The following is a 23019-nucleotide window of genomic DNA, read 5'->3' as shown; positions in this document are numbered from 1 at the left end:
GCAAGACGTTATATGAAAATGCTTGTCAAGCAGTGACAGGCTGTTCATAAAATGATTAAGCACACTTTTGAGCAGAACCTCATAACATGCAAAAACCGAATTTGGGACAGAACCTTAGACAGTAAGAAGTATAACAAAAGCTGGAACAGAACCACAGATAGGAAAGATGTAGATGTGAGTGTACCAGAAAAAAAGAATGGTTGCACCCAACTAGGGGAAGGCACTGCTCACCAAATAGTGTATTCATTAAAGATCAGTGGAGACCCTACCTAATTAATTTATCCATTTGCTGAAATGCTTTTCAATCTTTCCCCAAAGCGTTTGTTTCCAAAATTTAGAAATAGTTCAGGCTGCTATGGATGGGTCCTTAGATATCTTACTGGTGTTGTGTTCTTCAAACCAAATATTGTATTAGATTTTGTATAAGCTAGTTCATAAGTATTATCATGTGCAACTTATAGCACCCACGATATACATACAAAAATTTATTTGTTTCTTAATTTAATCCTCTGGACTTGTCTCTTGTTTTTACCAAGAGTAAATATCTTATCTTGAAATGACTGATTTTATATTTTGGTCAAGCCTCTTCTTTCTTTCTAATGCCTTCTTTATTGTTTCTTTTACTATCTTAATCTTTTCATCCTGAGGATTTTCACTTAACATTGGAAATTCAATATCTTCCTCAAAGATGTCAGTGAGTTTTTCTACAAAACTTTGTTCACAAGGTGCAGGGCCAGTGGATTCATTCCAGAGGCTATTAATTGTTATTAATTATTAATTATAATTGATATATTGATAATTATAATTAATATATTAATAATTAAAATTAATAATCAATAATATTAAATATTAATTATGTTCTTAGCTGGTGCATGCAGAATGTATTTTGTTTCAATATTTTCTACACAACCTATTGATTTACTTCATGACTCTTTAGCTCATATTCACCCTCAGAAATTATGCTAAAGGTTTTGTATTGTTGATTTTGTGCATTCCCAGACATTTCATAAATCTCTTTGAAAAACATTGTGGCCCATTGTCTGATGAAACTGATTTTGGTGCCCCCACATTGTAAAAGTAATCTGTTTCTAATTTTTCAACTATGGTTTTAGTATTGGCTCTTTTTATGAGATAAAGTTCAATAAGTTTAGAAAATGTGTCTAAAACTACAAAAATATCTGTATAACCTCCATTAGGTGCTGGAAGGGTGCCTGGAAAATCCACAGAAATTAACTCTCTTCACTCATTAGGAAGAATTGAATACATTAGACCTCTAGACTATACTTTAGTAATCTTCACCCTTTTGCATTTATCACACCCATCCAACCTCTTTTTGAGCATTTGCCACAAGTTGTTTAAAGTTACCATTTCCTGAATCCTGGATACAGTTTTCCCAGTGCCACAGAAGCCATAACTTTCATGAAGGTAATAATTTCATTTATCAAGATGTTTTTCTGGAAAGCACAGCTTCCACTCCAGTTTGTCTAAAGTTTTTACCCGGAACAATAATCCGTGATGTGTTATGTAGTACTGCCTTACTCTTGTTTCCTCATTTGAATTATAATTTTTCTTAGCTATCCTCAGACTTGGATCCATATTCTGTTCCCTTCTCATCTGTTTATAAATTAATTTCCATTGTCTATGCAACTGCATAACCTCAAGAGGCAGTTGTACATGCCATAAATCAAGAAATGCATATGGTATGTCAGCTGCAATGACTTTTCACTCGCACAGACAGAAACCAAATGTACCAGTGCCAGAGCAACAGGGACAGGTAACGTACACTGTGGCTGACAGAGGTCACCTTGGTCAGGCACAATTTCATGGGGCAAAGCTGCCAGTGTCATAAGGAAATTTAATATAAGTTGTACATGCAGATTACTACCAATGACAAAAGTAAAGCTCACGGCATAAACTCATGCAAGATATGACAGCAAAAACTACATATGTGGTTAGCTCCTTTCAGAGTCCAAAAAATGTCATCAACAGCTTCTGTCAAAATGAAATGCTGTCGACATGGTGCATTGTTTAAATAACAGTCATGAATTTGTTAATTACATTAATGACCTTACACTATCGAGTGACTGTATTTTGTTTTCCTCGGGTATCACTAATTTATGTTCCTATTATAGAAACTTTAGAGTTGGTTCAGAATAATCTTATTTTCCACAGTAAAGCAGATTTGTCATTGGTGAATGAACGTATTGACTTAGTAGGCCAATCTCTTTCATTTAATTATTTTTCCTTTCATGGACATATTTTTCATTAAAATGATGGCTTACCAATGAGTTCAAGCCTTTCTGGGATTCTGAGATTTTTATAAATACCTGTTGTTTGGAACATGAACTCTTTGTGCAAAGCAGAATGAGCTTCTTAGTAAAAATGTACTGTACAGACATTATGTTGACAATATATTCATTGAAATGAAAAAGAAGAGTCTGAACTGGTTCAAACAAGAGCTGGTAGAAATTAGAGGAAACTTGCATATGCTGTACCAGATGCATAAACAAGCCTCTGACCAAGGGGCAGAACAGAGTGTGAACATTCATAGGTCATATCTGAAATGCAAAAAATACTATAAAGCTAAATTTCTTCTGGCAAAAAAGCAAGCAGTGGAGAACTATATAGAAAGAGCTCCCAATAAATGCAAGGCAGCCTGGCAAATAATAAAACAAGAGAATACACCGAAACACACAGAAACAGCTCTGCTTGATCCTGAAGAATTAAATGAGTACTTTTTAAACTCAGTTAAAGAAATAAGTAACAGTATCAAAGCAACAAATTCATCTGCAATGAACCTTGTTGGAACACCACTGCCTGTTAACCTGGCATTTCAATGGAGGGCTGTCACACCTGCTGATGTTATAAAAGCTGTATCCAAATTTTCAGGTTCTAAAAGTATGGACTGTTATTGGTTATCAAATAACATAATTAAAAAGACAATACACTCAATCGCCAAACCATTAGCTTATATTGTTAATAAATGTGTAGAATTTGAAGTTTTTCCGGATGCACTCAAGGTATCAAAAGTTGTCCCAGTTTTTAAAAAGGAGACAAACATCTCCCCCAAAGCTACAGTCAGTCTCCATTGTTCCAATATTCTCAAAGGTATTTGAGGCGCTGATACACACACAAATAAGCAACTTCTTTGAAAAACACAATATCCTATGTAACAATCAGTTTGGCTTTCTAAAGGGGGAAGAACACAACAGGGGACATCTTGGAAATCATTGACCAAACCTTAACAGCTTTTGAAAATAATAACAAGGTATCACTGCTATTATGTGACCTAAGCAAAGCTTTCGATTGTATTCCTGTTGACATACTACAGGGGAAACTAGAGTTTTATGGGGTGAGAGGGAGCACTTTATCTGTGATAAATTCTTATTTAAGTAACCGAAAACAATTCGTTTCAGTCAGAAATTTAAATTCTTCCATCATGGAAATCAGCACAGGTGTACCACAAGGGTCTATCCTTGGACCCTTCTTCTTCATTGTCGTTATTAATGATTTACCTAAAAATATAGCTCACCCTGTTGTGTGTTATGCTGACGATACAACACTACTTACCACACATCAGAACATTTCAGATCTGAATAACCTAACAAAAGAAACACTAGATAAGGCCCTGGACTGGTTTGCAGCCAATAAGCTCCTATGCAACCCTGACAAAACACAACTACTTTTAATGGGAACATCAAAGGAAGTAGGCAATATGTCGGTAAAACTCTTAGGTATTCACATTGACTCAAAACTATATTGGGAGGAACATGTCAATCATGTATGTGAAAAAATATCTCGGGTGGCATACCTTCTCTTGAAACTAAGGGAGGTAGTGAGCTTGGAGTACCTCAGGGTGACATACCTTGGGCTATTCCGGTCACATATTTCATATGGTCTGATTATATGGGGGCACTCCCCTCACATCAAAAACGTATTGAAATTACAAAAAAAAGTCATATGTATAATATGTAAGAGAGGTCATAGGGAGCACTGTCGTCCTCTTTTTTCCAGACTCAGAATACTTACAATTATAAATCTATACATCTATGTGTCTGTACTCTAAAAATACACGAACACAACACCAGGGCTAACGGTAATTTAGACATACCGCACCACAGATTAGCGAGAACAGGAAATCCCCCCAAAGTTAACCCACCCAAAATGTTCAATAAACTGCCAGTTCATGTTCAGTCTATGTATACAAATTCTTTTAAAATTAAGTGGTACAGCTGGCTGTCAGATCATCCATTCTATGACATTAAAGAATTCTTTGAGATGCCTGAGGAGAATATAAGCATTTAAAAGTTGCCCGTAGTTAACCATATTATTTTGTGCTGTGGTTAATCTTGTGTAATTACAAAGTTTATACTATAAACAATAAAATACCATATTATATTAGATTATAAGATAGCTTGTTGCGTTAACTTTTAAAAGCTATCCTTTGTAATTTGGTACACTGCCATGCTTCAAATGTATTCTATAATGTATTGACAGAAGTTTATTTTATTATTCTGTATGTACTAGTACCTCTTGTATGACAAAGCCAATATCATTGTAAAATGATCTACGGTGAATAAAATTCTTGATTCTTAATTGATCAGTTTTAATGGGAGTAAGGATGAGGTGCTTAGGCTACAAGAAACTTTTAACTCTTTTCACCATAATTTAAATTTCTCTGTTGAGGGTTCTCTTAACTTTTTGGATTTATGGATGAGTAGGAATGGCCAGTGTTTAGAATATGACATTTTTTGTAATCTAACAACAACACATGTCATTATTGTTAAAAATTCTAATTATTCCCCATCACAGAAGAAAACGTTTTTTCGTTTAGTGTTCCACAGGTGTTAATTTTACACTTGACCAGGATTGGAAAATAGCCACCATTGTACAGATAGGGATTGCAAATGGATTTAGAGAAACTGATATTAGGAAAATGGGTGAAAAAATTCTGTCACAGACTCATGAAGGGACTGGAGTAAAGAACAAAGAAGTTAGCTGTGCTGCTATGACGTATGTTGGCCCAACATTGTGACATTCACCTGCTTTATTTCTTTGTTGATTGTTCTAGGCGTTGACATACTGTTTTGCTATATTGGCTGAAAAATAGGGGGGTGGAAGTTGAACTCTGACTACATAAATGATGTAGCCAACAGCTGCACAGTTGCATTTCACTTCCATCTTTACTTTCACTGTTCACCACCCCACAATATTACACAGTTAATATGGCCAGTGCACTATTGTTTAATTTTCAATAAGCCTCATTAATAGTTTGCAGGCACACATCAGCATACTGCTACAATAGTTTACCATTGTACATCTATGAGCAGTAAAAACATAACCACACAGTTCACAGTTGTTACAGAATAATATGGTATGTATTGAACAGACACTGTCATTGTTTTGACACATGGCCTATTTGTATTACACATATTTCACAGTTAAGTTGATGCATTGTTGTTGAATTAACCAATACGGGTTCCTCATCTGAAATCGGCCATGGACTGACTGTCTTGGGACCAAAAATTGGGCCTTTATATATCCTCAAAATAATAGCCACTGAAACTATGTATTGTTCAAAGTTTATTTTACAGATATTTCAATTGAAACATAACCCATTCAATTAACTGCATATATAGAAAAATTCCGTCTTTTTAACAGTTTCTTCTACTACTAGGGTTAAACCAAATTATTTGTTTAAATGATGAAATTAACAGATATAGTTGAACAAACAATACTTTTGACAAACCTGGTAATTACTTTGGAACTAATTAAGTGCAGGCTTTGCTAACATGCTTTTGTATACAGCCGAATAAATAATTTAAGAATGCTTTTACTAATTCTTCCAAATGTTTATAATTAGTACAGAATTTATATTTGTTTATAAGTCAACAATAGAATTTAAGTTACAAAACTATTACTGATGTCACCCTATAACAAAAGATACTAACAATAATCCATTCCTCAGAAGAATAAACCTGATGTAAACATTACAGTAGGTATTCTTCCGTATTTGCTGGAATCTCACTGGATTTTTTCACGTGGGACTGCAGCCAAGCTAAGCTGCCTTGATTACTGTCAAGTATGATAATAAGGGTACATTTAGTGTTGTGCGTCACTTGCACATCAATTTAGCGATAATATGGGACAGCAATTTTACCAGCGCATTTAACTTGGACACAACTGGTTGGTCAGCTGGTACAGATAGCCTGCAGTGACATGGCCAGCTGCAGTTCATACATAAAAAGAGATGATTAGAGAAGCAATACAGCTTTTAATGTCATTTAATTTTTAAGCAGAATGAAATAATACACTGCAAATCTCCCACAATATGCTCCTTAGACGACTAGACGAAAACTGCAACACATTATCATTTTTAGCTAATGTGCTACTGGAATTAAAAACAAAAATGATGAAAATTCCTGACTTAACAACAGGGTAATTTTTCTGCATAAGCTGTGTGTAATGTAAGAGAGTATTGAAGGATTTCACAGTATAGTTAAATATTGAAGCCACTGAAGGTATTGCTTACAGTCAGTCAACTGGTAATCTCTTAGCTCCTTCCTTATCTGAATCGAAGAAATACATTTCAGTTCTGAAAGTGTCACCTGCTATGTTGATAACAAGCCTATCAACAACAGAATCCACAAAGTCAATGAGGCACAGCATTTTATCTTCTTTTATGACGAGCTGTTCCATATCCCACCAGTGTTCAGCAATGACGTGTCAAAAAGCTGTATGCGTTAGTTCTGGTATGCCTGACAGCTTAACAGTCTTGTTAGTTCTTGGGCCAAATCCCACAGCTTGGCTCCAGATCAGTTCTGTTGGGTTCATATTGTAATGGTACAGTAGCAAATGTAAAAATGCAGCACTTATATGATGTGCTTGATGCTGTGAAAATGATTGTTTTCATGTTTCTATGATACTTATCTACCTCCGTGGTATAAAACTGTGGACATAGTGCAAATGAAGAGGATTTGGTTTTTCATTTTTGCCTTAAAAATTAAATTGTTATGGATTCTTAATTTAAACAACTTTTATGAACAGTCTTTCATAAAACATCGATAATTAAGAATTTGTATTTGGAATGGAAATAGGAATTTCATATCCAATATGTAATTAGAAACAAGAAGATGTGCATTATTCATAAAAAATGATGATGAGTTAGTACAAGATGTAGATATTTCAAATTGAATGAGAAAAAGATGGATACTGGGGAGATCTAAACCAACACATGAATAGCCGTGTTTAGTTCCATTCCATTATGCTACCAACTGTGCTACAAGTTCAATGCAGGTTTGTGTATCAACAGTATTATATACAATGCTGGGAAAACTTCAAAGTCGATTATCTTCATAAAATTACGAAAAACATTAAGAACAGCTATTTCTTGGCACTTTTTAATTGTGTTCCATGCGCGTGTTTCACTACAGAACAGAAAGCAGCCTCAGCCATTTTCATACTCCGCATTAACAGCACAACAATCAGAGCACAATGCTGCAGAGGCTGTGACTGTACGCGATGTTTGAAATAAAAACTATGTAGCTAAAGCATGATTAAGAAAAACGTTGATGGCTGTTAATACATTTGAATATCTTAAAGTTTCATTTAACATAACTTAGTAATAATATATCCAATACATAAGTAGGACCCACTTCCAAGATCGTAACAACACCAGTATACGTGTGCTATGGCTTCTGACCAATCATCGCGATTGTGTTGGTTTACATCACGTTTATTCTTATGATGAACAGATTATGGGAATAGCCAAAATAAATTAGGAAATTGGTGGCATACACAAAACTAAGCACAAAACTAGATCTGGTGTTGTATTCTATAAAACTGAGAGCCAACCTTTCTCTTTTGTGAAAGTGCAGATTATACTCATGTATGTTAATGGTAATTAGTTCAAAAATTAAAAAATGAATTTTGATGAGGCAGATGGCAAAATGTGGTGCGCATACTGTAAGACCTTCGGTACACGCACCATCAGATTATTTGACTTGTCGCTCTATCGAAGTAGGCGAGTGTCAGCAATATGTCTCATGGTCTTATCGTGGCCTGTTTATCTTGTGCCGTTAGTTCATACGATAGAAATGCCACTTGCACTCTTAGAGTAGCAGATTGACGGTGACCAACTTTAAACAGAACTTGATTACTTTTCACACACATTTATTAAAATAATAAAAAAACATAGATATTATGTAACTTGATTCTGGATGCTGTTTACATTTGACAATGTGAAGTTCCTTTGGTCTTGGTACGTAATCTTATTCTCACATATCTCTGATACTTGACAAAGTGTCTATACATTTATCTTCATGGCTATGTACAGGAATATGGTAATCTTATTACGTGCAGACTGAAACTTGACTACAGACTAATGCAGACTGATACAGACTGATGCATACTGGTGCAGACAAATGCAGACTGACTGATCGGAGGTCTGTACACTCGTTATAATACCTCGCGCATACAGGTATCACTGCGTGAGTGTGATCCGCGAGGAGAAAAGGTTCTACATTAGCAGCAATCTCATTGGCTGCATTACATATTAATACGCGGATCAGCAGAAGCAGAGTTTGGTCCGTCTCTAAGACAGCGCCATCTCGTAGTGCGCAGACGGACAATCGCTGTGCCTGCGCTGTTGCACTTAGTGGGGCGCACTCTAGTGGGAAAGTTGTGTACGTGCTGACTACTTGGAACTATGTACGCAACACAAAACAAGAAGGGAAGTAAATATATCCCAGCTTGCTTCATCACACCATCTCTGAAGATTAGCAATGAGTTTAAAACGCATAACGTGGTGATAGGTTTTAACATTATTAACAAATTGAGGAAGCACCATGAACATAATAAAGAGCAGCCTGTTAATAAGTTTTTAAGTTTAGCAGTTTGGGGGGGGGGGGGGGGAGGTGGTCTATAAGATTAAGTGTCTAGCTCGTGACAAGTTTCACATCAGACAGACTGAAAAGGAGTTCAGAACACAGTGTAGGGAACACGGTTATCCTAGCTTAGCTGAGGGAGTTCATTTATGTTGGTGCAATCATCTGCTTCATGACATCGAAAACAATTTACAGATTCTTCATTATGAGAATAAAGGTGTTTATTTGGATATTTTGGAAGACCTAGAAATTTTTGTACATAGACAACACTTCCATGATTGATTACTTAATGAGCAGATCAATCGAACAAGAGATTGGTTTTTTTCATATTTCTGATAATTTCTTCAGTTGCTATTGGAAGTAAAAATTGTGCACACTTTGCAGCCACTATTTGTAACACAGAATGCTGTGTGACATCTGCCACAATTTTGAGTTTATTTTTTAATATCATGTAATTTTTGATGTCATATTTTACATGGGTTTATGCCTTGAGCTTTACCTTTATCATTGTTAGGAATCTGGATATACAATTTATATTAAATTTCCTCATGACCCTGGCGATTCCAGCACATGACATTACGGAAGCCCGAAGTGCCATCCATTCGCCGCAGCAAGCGTTACATTTGGTTTCTGTCTGTGTGAGTGAAAAGTTATTGCACCTGATATGCTGTATGCATATCTTGATGTACAGCATTTACAACTGCCTCTTGAGCTTGTGTAATTGCATATGATACGTACATTTTTGCCTGTTTTGATATCTTCAATTTTTTATTATTTTTGTATATTTGTGAACCTTGCAACTGTGTATTAGCATTTGTATTATGAGAAGAGTTTGTAATTCCAGATTTTAATTACTGACAGGTCACCACATGATGGGCTGCGCCCGAAACATGTTGTGAATATGGAAATAAAGAAAAAATCTCAAAAAACAGCTACGAGATTTTTTCAGCGACTAAACAAGCATCTGTAGAGTCATCATTTTTATTATGTCTTTCTTTAAATTTTGAAAAGCTTTCTACTCTCCAACTCCAATTTACATTCTTCTTCAATGAAATGAAATGAAATGAAATGAGTGTATGGTATCGTTGGCCGGGAGGCCCCTATTCGGGGAAGTTTGGCCACTAAGTGCAAGTCTTATTTCTTTCAATGTCACATTGGGTGACTTGCATGCCGGTGATGAGGATGAAATGATGAGGGCAACACAACACCCAGTCCCTGAGTGGAGAACCCGGCCCAGAATCGAACCCGGGCCCTCTTGCATAGGGGGCGAACACAATACCACCCAGCAAAGCAGGTGGACTCTTCTTCAGTAAATTATCTGCAGATGGATGACTGATCCAATATAAATCTTTGATAGTATCCAAAAATGGCCAAACATAGCTTTAACTTTTTTCTTGTTTCAGCTGCTGAAAAATCAGCAACAGCCCTCAGTTTTTCTGGATCAAGATGTATCCCATTTTTTTGTTAATTATATGTCCCAAAAATGAAATTTCCGTTTTTACACATTCAAACTTACTCACCTTTAGTTTCATTCTCATTTTGTCAATAGCTTTCAGCACTTTATCCAAAATTTTACAGTGCTAAACCTAATCAGAACTTGCAAACAAAATATCATCAACATAAACTGTTACTTTGTTAATCAATTCATTACTCAAAACTTTATCAAAAGTCCTAATGAAGAGACATATTCCAATAACCACAAGCTACGTCAAAAGAAGTAAAAACTTTATATCAATTGAATTTTTATAAAATTTTGTCAGTACTGGCTGACCAATCACTTTATCTCAGAACCATTTCATTTAATTTGCTAGCATCTAGAACCAACTCTGACACCTCCATTCTTCTTTCTAACAACTACCAAAGCATTATTATATCTGCTGTTAGATCACTTAATTATGCCCCATTGAAGCATCTTCTCTGTTTCGTTCCTAACCACTTCTTTCTTGGAAAACAGAATAGTGAAAGGTTTCTGAAAAATGGTTCATAGTCTTCACTCAAAATATTTTACTAATCCAGGATTATCTAAAAATAACTTTTATTGTTCTGCTTCAATGATTATTTTAAATCACTCTTTTGGTCAGATGTTACGCTTTTAATATTTTCTACTCTCTTATTTATCTCTACCTGTACTTGTTCTTCATCAGTCTTACATGTGTCACTTCTTAGGAACTTTCACAGTGGCACCCACAATTATTATTTCTGACACAAGAGTAATTATAGTTCAACCACTCTCTTTAATGAATTCAAAAAATACTTCTGAGATTCTATTTAATTCACTTACACTACCCAGGAGACACAAAACAGGTACTCATTGCATATCAGCCACAGTCAAAGGATGTCATACCTCACTGTTGCTTACTATTGTATCCCCTTCATGTAACAAATCCTCATTAATTTATTTTCTAGAAAAACTATTGTCCTGCTCACTGAATCTACTTTCAGTTACAGATAAACAACAGGCAGAATAACTCTCTTCCCTACTTATTTCTTCACTAGTCCCAAACTCTTACTCATTCTTGCCCTGTTCACTTTCAGCATTTATGATCTCTATACATATCACATTACCCTCAGTGTCATAAACAAATTAAGATATTTCTTCTTCCTCTTCCTCTTCATTGCTTTTACAGTCTTTACTACTTTCATCATCACTTAAGCTATTATTTTAACCACTACTACTGTCACTGTCACTTACTTCAAAAACTTGATCAACTATTCTTGATCCTCATAATTTGGCCATGAAAAATGACACTTAAATTACTTTGCTGTCTGCAGTTGTTTATATCTTTCATGACACTCTGTTACCCTATTTGATAATATTTCTTACACTGAACAATTAAACACTCTTCTATTTTATCTATTTTCTTTATCATTTGATCTACTTCAATTTAATTGGATCACTCTACTGGGAACATTTCTGTTTATTGTGGATTGTGGTTTATTTGTCTCATAATGTACATAATCTAAATCATTTGATGCAGGTATAGCAGACACTTCAAATTTGTGGTAAAATTTCACCATAAACAAAGAACAGTTGATGTTAACAAACAGCATAATAATAATATACATACAATAAAATCTAACACTTAATTACCCCTTGCTCAAATTATCATTTCATCCTCTATGAATTCTCCTATTGAATAGTAACATTTTTTCCACTGAATCTGCTGTAGCTATGTTTTTAAAATTTTGGCTTCATATTAAACATATTTTTGCCCATTAACTTATTATACAGAGTGAGTCAGGAGGAAAGTACATGCTCTGACGGGTGATACTACTGGTGATTCTGAATAAAAAACTTCTAATGAACATATGCCCTTTTCTTAATCGTCTCTGGGTAAACCAATGAAAACAGCGAGGAATGGGAAGGTGCAGGTACAGGAAATTAAGATACTGTTATGTTATGGTTTGTTTAAATGTGTACATTTCCTCACAGAAGATGTTCAAACAGTCCACCGTCAACTTCAATGCATGTTGCTGCTCTTGTAGACAGGTGTTGTGTCACCGATCGGAGCTCAGTTTTGCATTCCTTTACCTGGGCACAAGCATGTAAAATATGAGCAAGAAGTTCCTTTCTTGGGTCCACTCTATGCTTGTAAATGTCACTCTTCAGCCACCCCTACAAACAGTAATCCAATGGGGTAAGATCAGGTGACCTTGGCAGCCAAACAATGACTCCCCAGTGACTGATCCAATGAGCAGGATACATTGTGTTGAGATACTGTGTCACTGGCTGTACAGAATGTGTAGGAGCTTTGTCATGCTGAAAGTACATATAAGCTCATGTTGCCAAAGGGATATCCTTCACGTATTCTGGCAACACATTTTGAAGAGTATCAAGATACCTTGTCCCAGTAAGACGGTTATCTAAAATAACTGGACCGATGAGTTGGTCATCAATAATACCACACCACACGTTGACTGAGAACAGTCATTGAAAATTCATTTCCACAGTAGTATACATATTTTCATTTGCCCATACATGAAGAGTTGCACTTGTTGTCGATTCTGTTGTAGGTAAATGTTGACTCATCAGTGAACAGAATACATGGAATTAATCACTCATTGCCAATGATCCATTGACGAAATTTTTGCCAGACGGCAGCATCTCCTTCATGCAGATGTTGTACACTCTGCCAATGAAAGTGATATAGACTGTGCTCATGTACTGTGCGTATCGCTCATGTTTGTGGAATATCAAGTTGGGCAGCAATCCTTCTAGAGCTAGGAGTAGGGTTGCGTTCCACTACTTGAAGAATGTTCTCAACTGCATTAAGAGTTTTATTGTATAGGATGTTCAGAGACAAAATTTACTCTGGGAAGTATGCCATGCTCACACAATCCATGAAACACCCTGCTATCTTGCACTCTGAGGTTCAGAAATCATTGTTGGTATTCTCACACAGCAGCTCTGGAATTCCCATTGGACATACCATAGACAAACACCATATCAGCATGCTCTGCATGTGTAAACATACATGGCATTTTCATTACACAAAACAGTATTCATTGTATCCATAACAGCACTGTAGTACCATGCACTATGACAAGCACTGTCGGACTGAGACTTGTGGTAAACAACTGCACGATGCAAAAGTGAATTGCGTACTGACACAGGTAGTAAGGATGACACTACACGTTTCCTGTTCCTAGTTGTTTTCATTGGTTTACCCGGAAAAGGCTAAGAAAAGGGCATATGTTTATTAGGAGTTTTTTTGTCCAGAATCACCACCAGTATCACCCCCCAAAACATGTACCTTTCCTCCTGACTCACCCTGTATATTGTCATCCCCATATAATGTGGAGCCCGTACATATAATTTCAAGTGCTGTGTGGATAGCATAAAATTATTTTTATTTCTTGTGTTATATGTATGTTAAAATGATTCTCCTCAAATAATATTTGTGTGCTGTGTAGCAAGGCCATAATTTCATAAATGTTAGGATTTGTACTTTCCGAAATAATCGGCGACAAGACTGTGTTTGCTGTGCAGTAAACATGTATCAGACAATATTCTCTTGCAGTTTCAGCATTCATGATACACTACTTGAACTTCTCCAGAAAATTATCTCATATCTAATGACAGATTCAAAATAACTATGATAAGGAATTTTTTGTGTACTCAAGCCAGCGGAATTTGCTACTATTTGCATTACAAAAACAAAACTGCTTAGTTTATTTGACAGGAAATCAATATGTGCATTCCAGCATAAGTCCTTGTCCACATTTAGTCCCCAGAATTTGACTATGTCAACTTCTTTCATAGGCTGACTGTTACGTTGTATTTTAAGCTCCACACATTTTGAAATGTACCGTATGGGTTTCTGCAATGTTCAGTTTCAACCCATTTAACTGGAACCAGTTTTCTAAGGTATCCAGTGTGCTTGCAATGGAGCTCAGAATTTTTCTGCATCATCATCTTCAATTAAAACAGAAGTATCATCTGCAGACAGAACTGATGGGTAAGTCATTTATGTAGAATAGGAACAGAATTGGCCTCAAAATGGAGTCTTGAGGCATACCTTGTGATACTGTACTCCATTTAGAATAATAAGTCACTGCCTCTGAGGTGATAGTTGCCCTTTGTTTTCTATTAGCCAATTTAAAGCATTGTCATTAATCCTGTATTTGTATAATTTGTAGATAAGCAATTCATGGTTCACGGAGTTAAATACTTTTGTGAGATCGCAGGAGTTACCTGCAACTTTACTCCTCTGATCTAATGATTTTCCCGTCTTTTCAGTAAAGTTATTCATTGCTTCCAGAGTGTTTTTTTCTAGTTGAAATCCAAATTGGTCACTTATAATACTAACGTTTCCTACAATAAAGTTTTTGATCTAGTTTGCAGGTACTTTCTCTAAAACTTTTGACAGGACTGGAAGAATAGAAATAGGCCAATAGTTTCCCATAACTTCCCTTGATCCTTTCTTGAACAAAGGTCTGACATTGGCATACTTCAAAACATCGGGAAAGCATACCTGTTCAAAAGTGTGGTTGAATATTTTAGTTAGGGAAGGTGCTATTATGCCACACACTGTTTTAATTGCTTTAATGCGTATCCCATCCCACCCAGCAGAGCTTTTACTTTTTAATGATAATAAAACATTTTACACATACTTTATCATGACTTTTTAAAAATCCATGAAATACTCAACTTCTTGGTGGATTCCAAATGGATTTACTTTATTCTGATACTCTGCTACATCAGCATCTGACTTTGCCAAATTTATGAAGAATTCATTTAAATGCTCTGATATTTGAGCTGGGTTTACAATAAAGCTATCGTCTACTTTTAATCCTAGATATTTCATTACTACTAACCCTAACAACTAACTCTGATTTAACAACACACCACACTGCTTTTGTTTTACTTTTATGTTTTACAGTGAACTTCTTGTTTGCCACTTGTTTGGCTGCCCTCACAACTTTTTTATGTATAGCTTTATAATGATGAACATGCTCAGTAAAACATCTCTTTTTAATATATTTCAGTTCATTGTGGAGTTTGCTTTTCCTGGCACTAGAAATTTTATACTGTGGGTTATCCATTTAAGTTTATCGGTCCTTTTTTTTGCATGTGGTTCTAAATGGAAAAGTTTAATTAAATATTTCAAGAAAGCTACTTAAAATTTTTTTGAGGTCACTGTTCCTCAGAATACAGGTGCTGCAAGGCCATTCAACGTCTCTTAACTTATTTCTGAATGTAATTGAATGTTTTTCATTGATGTTCCTTATCATATGGCTTTTGTTACACCAAATTTCTTTCTTAATTTTCGGTAGTTCAATGAATAATGCAGAGTGGTCAGAGATTCCTAATTCCATGCAAAATTAATGAACATTTTCAAATACATAATTTTTTGAAATATTACCAATACAGGTCTGTGCAGTTGTATGAAGTTTATTTTGCAGCCAAAGTTTTTTTATTAAGTCAGCAAATTTGAACACATCATTGCTTTCAACTATAATATTAATATTGAAGTCAGCAGCTATTACATTCCTTTTCCTTTTTTCTTTACTGAGTTTTTCAAGCAGGCAATGAAATTCCGCCATGAAAGCTTCAATTTTAGCTTTCTCTGGTACTCTATAAATAGAAACTACCATGACATTTAGATCCCTCAACTTGATACAGCAGCTTTCAAATATACACTGTTCATTCAAATGATTAATTTCATTTCTTATTTCATATTTTATATCAGAATGAGTAAGTATGCAACAGCCTCCATGTGATTTTTCTCGTCTACAAAAGTTTTTGGCTAATTTGAAATTTTCAATTTTATTAAGAATTTTAATATTGTCCATTGAGGCAAATAACTTTCATATCTCTACATTCAGACAGAATAATTTGTAATTCATCCACTTTATGACTTTTGTTTGAAAAGTCAACACTTAGACCATTTATACAAATCAAAAAAAGTTTTGCATCACCCCAGTTGTCAGAACTCCTGAAAATAGACATTGACTGTGGATATTGTATCACAGACACAATCCATTTGACTGTTCAGAGATGTCACTAAACACGCCCAAAAATGTAAACAACCATGCATGAGCAGCACCTAATAGATAGAGGGGCTCCGACAGCCAATCAGTTCCAGTCATTCCACCAGGAAGGAGGTACACGGCTCATGTTGTCTGGAATTCAACCATGCTTAGATGGTCAATATTGCAGTTTGATCACATCCACATTGTTACTTCGTGCCAGGAAGGGATCTCAACAAGGGAAGTCTCCAAGTGTCTCGGAGTGAATGAAAGCGATGTTGTTTGGACATGGATAAGATACAGAGAGACAGGAACTGTCGATGACATGCCTCACTCAGGCTGCACAAGGGCTACTACTGCAGTGGATGACCACTGCCTATGGATTATGGCTCAGAGGAACCCTGACAGCAATGCCACTATGTTGAATAATGCTTTTCGTGCAGCCACAGGACGTCTTGTTACATCTCAAATGTGCGCAAAAGGCTGCATGATGCACAATTCACTCCTGATGTCCATGGTGTGGTCCATCTTTGCAACCACGACACCAAGCACTTCAACAATTCTCGGAGATGTGTTTGGAGGCAACCCAAACAGGCTGAACACCTTACACACACTTTCCAACCAGTGCAGCAAGGTAGAGGTTCCCTGCTGTTTTGGGGTGGCATTATGTGGGGCTGATGTACACTGCTGGTGGTCATGGAAGGCTCCATAATGGCTGTACGACACATTAATGCCATCCTCCAACCAATAGTGCAACCATATCAGCAGCATATTGGTGAGGCATTCGTCTTCATGGACCACAATTTGCACCCCCATCGTGCTCATCTTGCGAATGACTTCCTTCAGGATAACAACTTCGCTCGACTAGAGTGGCTAGCAAGTTCTCCAGACATGAACCCCAGCGAACAGGCCTGTGATAGATTGAAAAGGGCTGTTTGTGGGCGACGTGACCCAGCAACCACTCTGAGGGATCTACACTGAATCACCATTGAGGAGTGGAACAATCAGGACCAACAGTGCCTTGATGAACTTGTGGATAGTATGCCATGACAAATACCGGCATGCATCAATGCAAGAGGACATGCTACTGGGTATTAGAGGTACCAGTGTGTACAGCAATCTGGACCATCACCTCTAAAGGTCTCAATGTATGGTGGTAAAACATGCAATGTGTGGTTTTCCTGAGCAATAAAAAGGGCAGAAATGATGTTTATGTTGATCTCAATTCCAATTTTCTGTACGGGTTCCAGAACTCTCGTAACCAAGGCGATGCAAAACTTTTTTGGATGTGTGTATTCACATGCATTATGTAAGGACATTCTTTTCTGTTTGTGGTCTCAAGCATACCCTTAGGTACTGTCTTACTCCTGGTGTTTTCGTTACCAAACATGTTTCTCATCCCCATCATTTCTTATAAGTTTACCCTATTTTGCAGAATTTTACATGCATCAGCGAACAGTTTACAAAACATTTTGGATCCTAACTTATTTTAATGCAGACTGTCTTTACCCTATACATTTATTGCTTAAGAATTTATTTGGATTTATGAACACAGCTACCAGATGATTACAGTTTTCATTTAAATCACGGTTTATTCTCTCAATATATCAATCACTGAGTGATCTTCTGCAGATAATACTACTCACCATGATTCCAGACATTTTGTAGAGGTTACTGGCACATCGAATTAGATTTTTTGTGTCACTTACAATTTCCACTTCAGTGCTGCTTGTAAGAGAATTTGTACCTTCATGAATGAAGACTCCTTTGTAATTCTTCCAAGATGCCTCTGCTGAACAATCCTGTGAGCTATATATGTTGCTTAAGTGTTTCTTCAACTGGGGGGTCATGATTTCTGGGTGAATGTCTATTGTGGGATTCATCACATTTTTCAGCAGAAAATCGCCTATAACAAGGAATTCATTATTTTCTTTATTTTGCTCTGTTTTTCATTACTGTGATCCTACAAAATATTTTTACTGTAAGTCATACTTGGCCACTCATACTTACTTTTGGTTCTTGAGACTTCTGCACGAGTTTCTTCCTTAGGTGCAGCAGCCTCATAGGTTGAACTAATAACTATATTTTTCCACACATTTTTGAGGTTGTTTTTGTCTATCGACTCTGCTGTTTTTAAAAAAAACATTTTTTCCTGCATTTCAGGTTGTAATTTTCTTGCTTCTGCACTGATGCCTACTTCGGTATCTTTATTCTCATGAACATTTGTCCATGTTGGTTTGTTTCTGTTCACTGGTGGCTCTTTTGTTTTTTGCTCAAGTCCTAGCTTAACTAGTGCAAACCTTAGTTTTTTTTTGATAGGATCTGTAATCGTTGTTCCCCCTATTTCTATCACTGGAATTCCTCCTGCCATTTTAGTTCTATTCCCTCTCTGTCCATTCATTTCCCAACTACATTTACTACAACTAGCACTTAACCTACTCATTCAATTTACTTGGTAGTCTCATCTGAATTGGTTCCTAGAGTTAAAATTCTCCCACTTACCTCAGACATGGATTTTACTCATTCTGTTTTCCTACATAGTTCAAAAAATCACTAATATTACTTCTGGGAGCAGGAAAAAGCATTCCCTAACTCTCTGTGGAAGTCTGTTTTCCAGACCCATGATTATAGACTCACTGCCTAACTCTCTTTTCAAGTACTTGGGTTCATTAGTTCAGTATGGACAAAAACATTTAACAGTACCTCTCCTTCAATCATACCTCTCACCACCCCAAAATTCACTCAAGATCTTTTGCTGTTCATCTTTAGACCAGTACTCATCCAAAAAAAATTATTAAATTTCTCCCATGATTTGCAAGATTCTGTCACCTCAACTGCCCATCTGTAAGAGTTAGACTTCAAATAACCTCTTACAGAAGGCAGAACACCTGAAGGAAATTTGGAAAATATTTTGAGTAGATTTCCCGACCATGTTATAGTTTTGGATGGAGATTTTAATTTACCTGATATAGACTGGGAGACTCAAACGTTTCTAATGGGTGGCAGGGACAAAGAATGAAGAGAAATTTTTTTAAGTGAGTTATTTGAAAACTACCTTGAGCAGTTAAACAGAGAAACCCACTCGTGGCAATAACATATTAGACCTTCTGGTGACAAACAGACCCGAACTATTTGAAGCAGTTAACATAGAACAGGGAATCAGCAATCATAAAGCGATTTCAGCAATGGTTATTTCAGCCGCAAATAGAAATATTAAAAAAAAAGGTAGGAAGATTCTTCTGTTTAGAAAAAGTGACGAAAAGCAGATTTCAGAGTACTTGACGGCTCAACACAAAAGTTTTATTTCAAGTACAGATAGTGTTGAGGATCAGTGGACAAAGTTCAAAACCATCGTACAATATGCATTAGACAAGTATGTGCCAAGCAAGATCATAAGAGATGGAAAAGAGCCACCGTGGTATAACAACTGCTACGGAAGCAAGGGGAACTTCACAGCAAAGATAAACATAGCCAAAGCCTTGCAGACAAACAAAAATTACACGAAGCTAAATGTAGTGTGAGGAGTGCTATGCGAGGGGTGTTCAACGAATTCGAAAGTAAAGTTCTATGTACTGACTTGGCAGAAAATCCTAAGAAATTTTGGACTTCTGTCAAAGTGGTAGGTGGATCAAAACATAATGTTCATAAACCCTGTAATCAAAATGGTACTGAAACAGAGGATGACAGACTAAAGGCCAAAATACTAAATGTCTTTTTCCAAAGCTGTTTCACAGAGGAAGACTGCACTGTAGGTCCTTCTCTAGATTGTCGCACAGATGAAAAAATGGTAGATATCAAAATAAATGACAGAGGGATAGAAAAGCAATTAAAATTGCTCAAAAGAGGAAAGTCCACTGGACCTGATGGGATACCAGTTCGATTTTACACAGAGTACATGAAGGAACATGCCCCCCTTCTTGCAGCAGTGTACCATAGGTCTCTAGAAGAGCATAGTGTTCCAAAAGATTGGAAAAGGGCACAGGTCATCCCTGTTTTTAAGAAGGGATGTTGAACAGATGTGCAGAACTATGGACCTATATCTCTAACGTTGATCAGTTGTAGAATTTTGGAACATGTATTATGTTCAAGTAAAATGTCATTTCTGGGGACTAGAAATCTACTCTGTAGGAATCAGCATGCGTTTCGAAAAAGATGATTATGTGAAACCCAGCTCGCACTATTCATCCACGAGACTCAGAGGGCCATAGACATGGGTTCCCAGGTAGATGCCATGTTTCTTGACTTCCGCAAGGCGTTTGATACAGTTCCCCACAGTTGTTTAATGAACAAAGTAAGAGCGTATGGACTATCAGACCAATTGTGTGATTGGATTGAAGAGTTCCAAGATAACAGAATGCAGCATGTCATTCACAATGGAGAGAAGGCTTCCAAAGTAAGAGTGATTTCAGGTGTGTCATAGGACCGTTACTATTCACAATATTTATAAATGACCTTGTGGATAACATCGGAAGTTCACTGAGGCTATTTGCGGATGATGCTGTAGTATATCGAGAGGTTGTAACAATGGAAAATTGTACTGAAATGGAGGAGGACCTGCAACAAATTGACGCATGGTGCAGGGAATGGCAATTCAATGTCAATGTATACAAGTGTAATTTGCTGCAAATACATAGAAAGAAAGATCCTTTATCATTTAGCTACAATATAGCAGGTCAGCAACTGGAAGCAGCCAATTCCTTAAATTATCTGGGAGTAGGCATTAGGAGTGATTTAAAATGGAATGGCCATATAAAATTAATCATCAGTAAAGCAGATGCCAGGAAATGCAATCCAAAAACAAAGGATGTAGGTTACAGTACACTTGTTTGCCCACTGCTTGAATACTGCTCACTGGTGTGAGTTCCGTACCAGATGGGGTTGATAGAAGAGATAAGAAGAACCAATGGGAATCAGCCCGCTTCATTACAGGAACATTTAGCAATTGCAAAAGTGTTATGGAGATGATAGATAAACTCCAGTGGAAGACTCTGCAAGAGAGATGCTCAGTAGCACGGTACGGGCTTCTGTTGAAGTTTCGAGAACATACCTTCACCGAGGAGTCAAGCAGTATACTGCTCCCTCCTATGTATATCTCGTGAAGAGTCCATGAAGATAAAATCAGAGAAATCAGAGCCTACACAGAGGCATACCGACAATCATTCTTTCCACGAACAATACGAGACTGGAACAGAAGGGAGAACCAATAGAGGTACTCAAGGTATCCTCTGCCACACACCATCAGGTGGCTTGAGAGTATGGATGTAGATGTAGATGTAACTGATTAGGCCCATTTTTTTTTTTTACAGATACCAGCAACAGCATCCATACTGTTTTCACACATTTGTCTAATTCTTTGATTTTTTGCCTCACAACCTTTTCTAACAGTCTTTATTTTTAAATCTGTTTCCTATACCACACCTCTAACTTGTTTTCAAAACAAACTTTTACAGGTTCTATTTTTTGTCTAAAATTTTTTTATTCTGTTTGTCAAGTCACTTTTATTACACATGTTCTTTTTCTGTACTTCCATTCTTGAATTTAATTTTCCCATAAATTTCACCATTTCCAAAGAAAAGCAAACTTTACTGACATTTCCTGTGCTTTTCTTCTCTCCTTATGCAAGTCCTATTTAACGTTAATTGGATTCATCAACTCAGAACTGTGCGCTTCTTCATTCACATTACAGTGAGGAGTAGGTGAGGCCCTTAACATTTTGTCCATAATTGACTTGTCATTTACTTCAGCATATAAAGTTAAACCTAGCCTTGATATAAACTCACTGTCATCATAAAGCTCATTTTAAATTCCTTCAAACATTATTAAGTTTGCTCCTGCTGCTTACTGTTAAACACACAGTTGTTTCCCCCTTCACTGCTTATTTTGAATGACCAGAATACCTAATCAAACTCAACAGGAAAACCACTTGATGACAAGAACATGTTACCATATTTTGCTCGTCTATCTAAGAGAAGGTAACTGAAGAAATTGTTATTGATGTTTTTCAAAGAATTATTAAATGGTTACTTGAAAATAAACTCTCCCTAAATTTTGAGAAAACAGCTTACATTCTGTACAATTAAGTAGGATCATACCAACAAATTTTGTGGCAAACAAAAAGGGGTCAGAGAACAGGGTAGAATGTTTCAAAATCTAAGTGCATATATTTATGAAAATCTGAACTGGAAGAAGCATATTACAGAGCTGCTGAAACAGTTCAGTTCACCTACTTTTGTTCTTTATATAATTTCTAGTCTTGGAAACAAGTGAGTCAATCTTGTGAGATATTTTACACATTTCCACTCAATAATGTGTTATGGAATAATTTCCTTGGGTATCTCATCACTTAGAAAGAAGGAATTAATCGCACAAAAGTGAGCAGTAAGAATAATATGAGCTGTTTATCCACAATTATTTTAGAGGTACTTCTTCAAGAAGTTAAGCATTTTAATTGCACCATCACAGTTCACACATTTGCTAATGAAATTCATCATAAGTAATGTATCAAAATTTGGGGCGAACAGTGATATCCATACCCACAACAATAGGGGAAAAAATGACCTTTATTACCCTTTACTAAAGTCGTCAGTGACTCTGAAAGGAGCCCAGTTTGCTTCAACAAAATTTTTTAATCATTTTCCTAATAACATAAAATGTCTACAAG

The 23019-nt window shown here is 36.3% G+C and overlaps 1 protein-coding gene across 1 annotated transcript in view; it reads left to right on the top strand.

Moving 5' to 3' along the window:
* The window catches only part of LOC124556568 (endosome/lysosome-associated apoptosis and autophagy regulator family member 2-like), a 240393-nt gene that overhangs the window by 150094 nt on the left and 67280 nt on the right, over nucleotides 1-23019 (top strand). The gene's annotated exons all lie outside the window — the stretch shown is intronic.

Source organism: Schistocerca americana, chromosome X, assembly GCF_021461395.2.
Source record: "Schistocerca americana isolate TAMUIC-IGC-003095 chromosome X, iqSchAmer2.1, whole genome shotgun sequence".
NCBI classification, from domain to species: Eukaryota; Metazoa; Arthropoda; class Insecta; order Orthoptera; family Acrididae; genus Schistocerca; species Schistocerca americana.
Note: the sequence above shows the minus strand (reverse complement) of the source record. Positions and strands in the feature narration are given on the sequence as shown.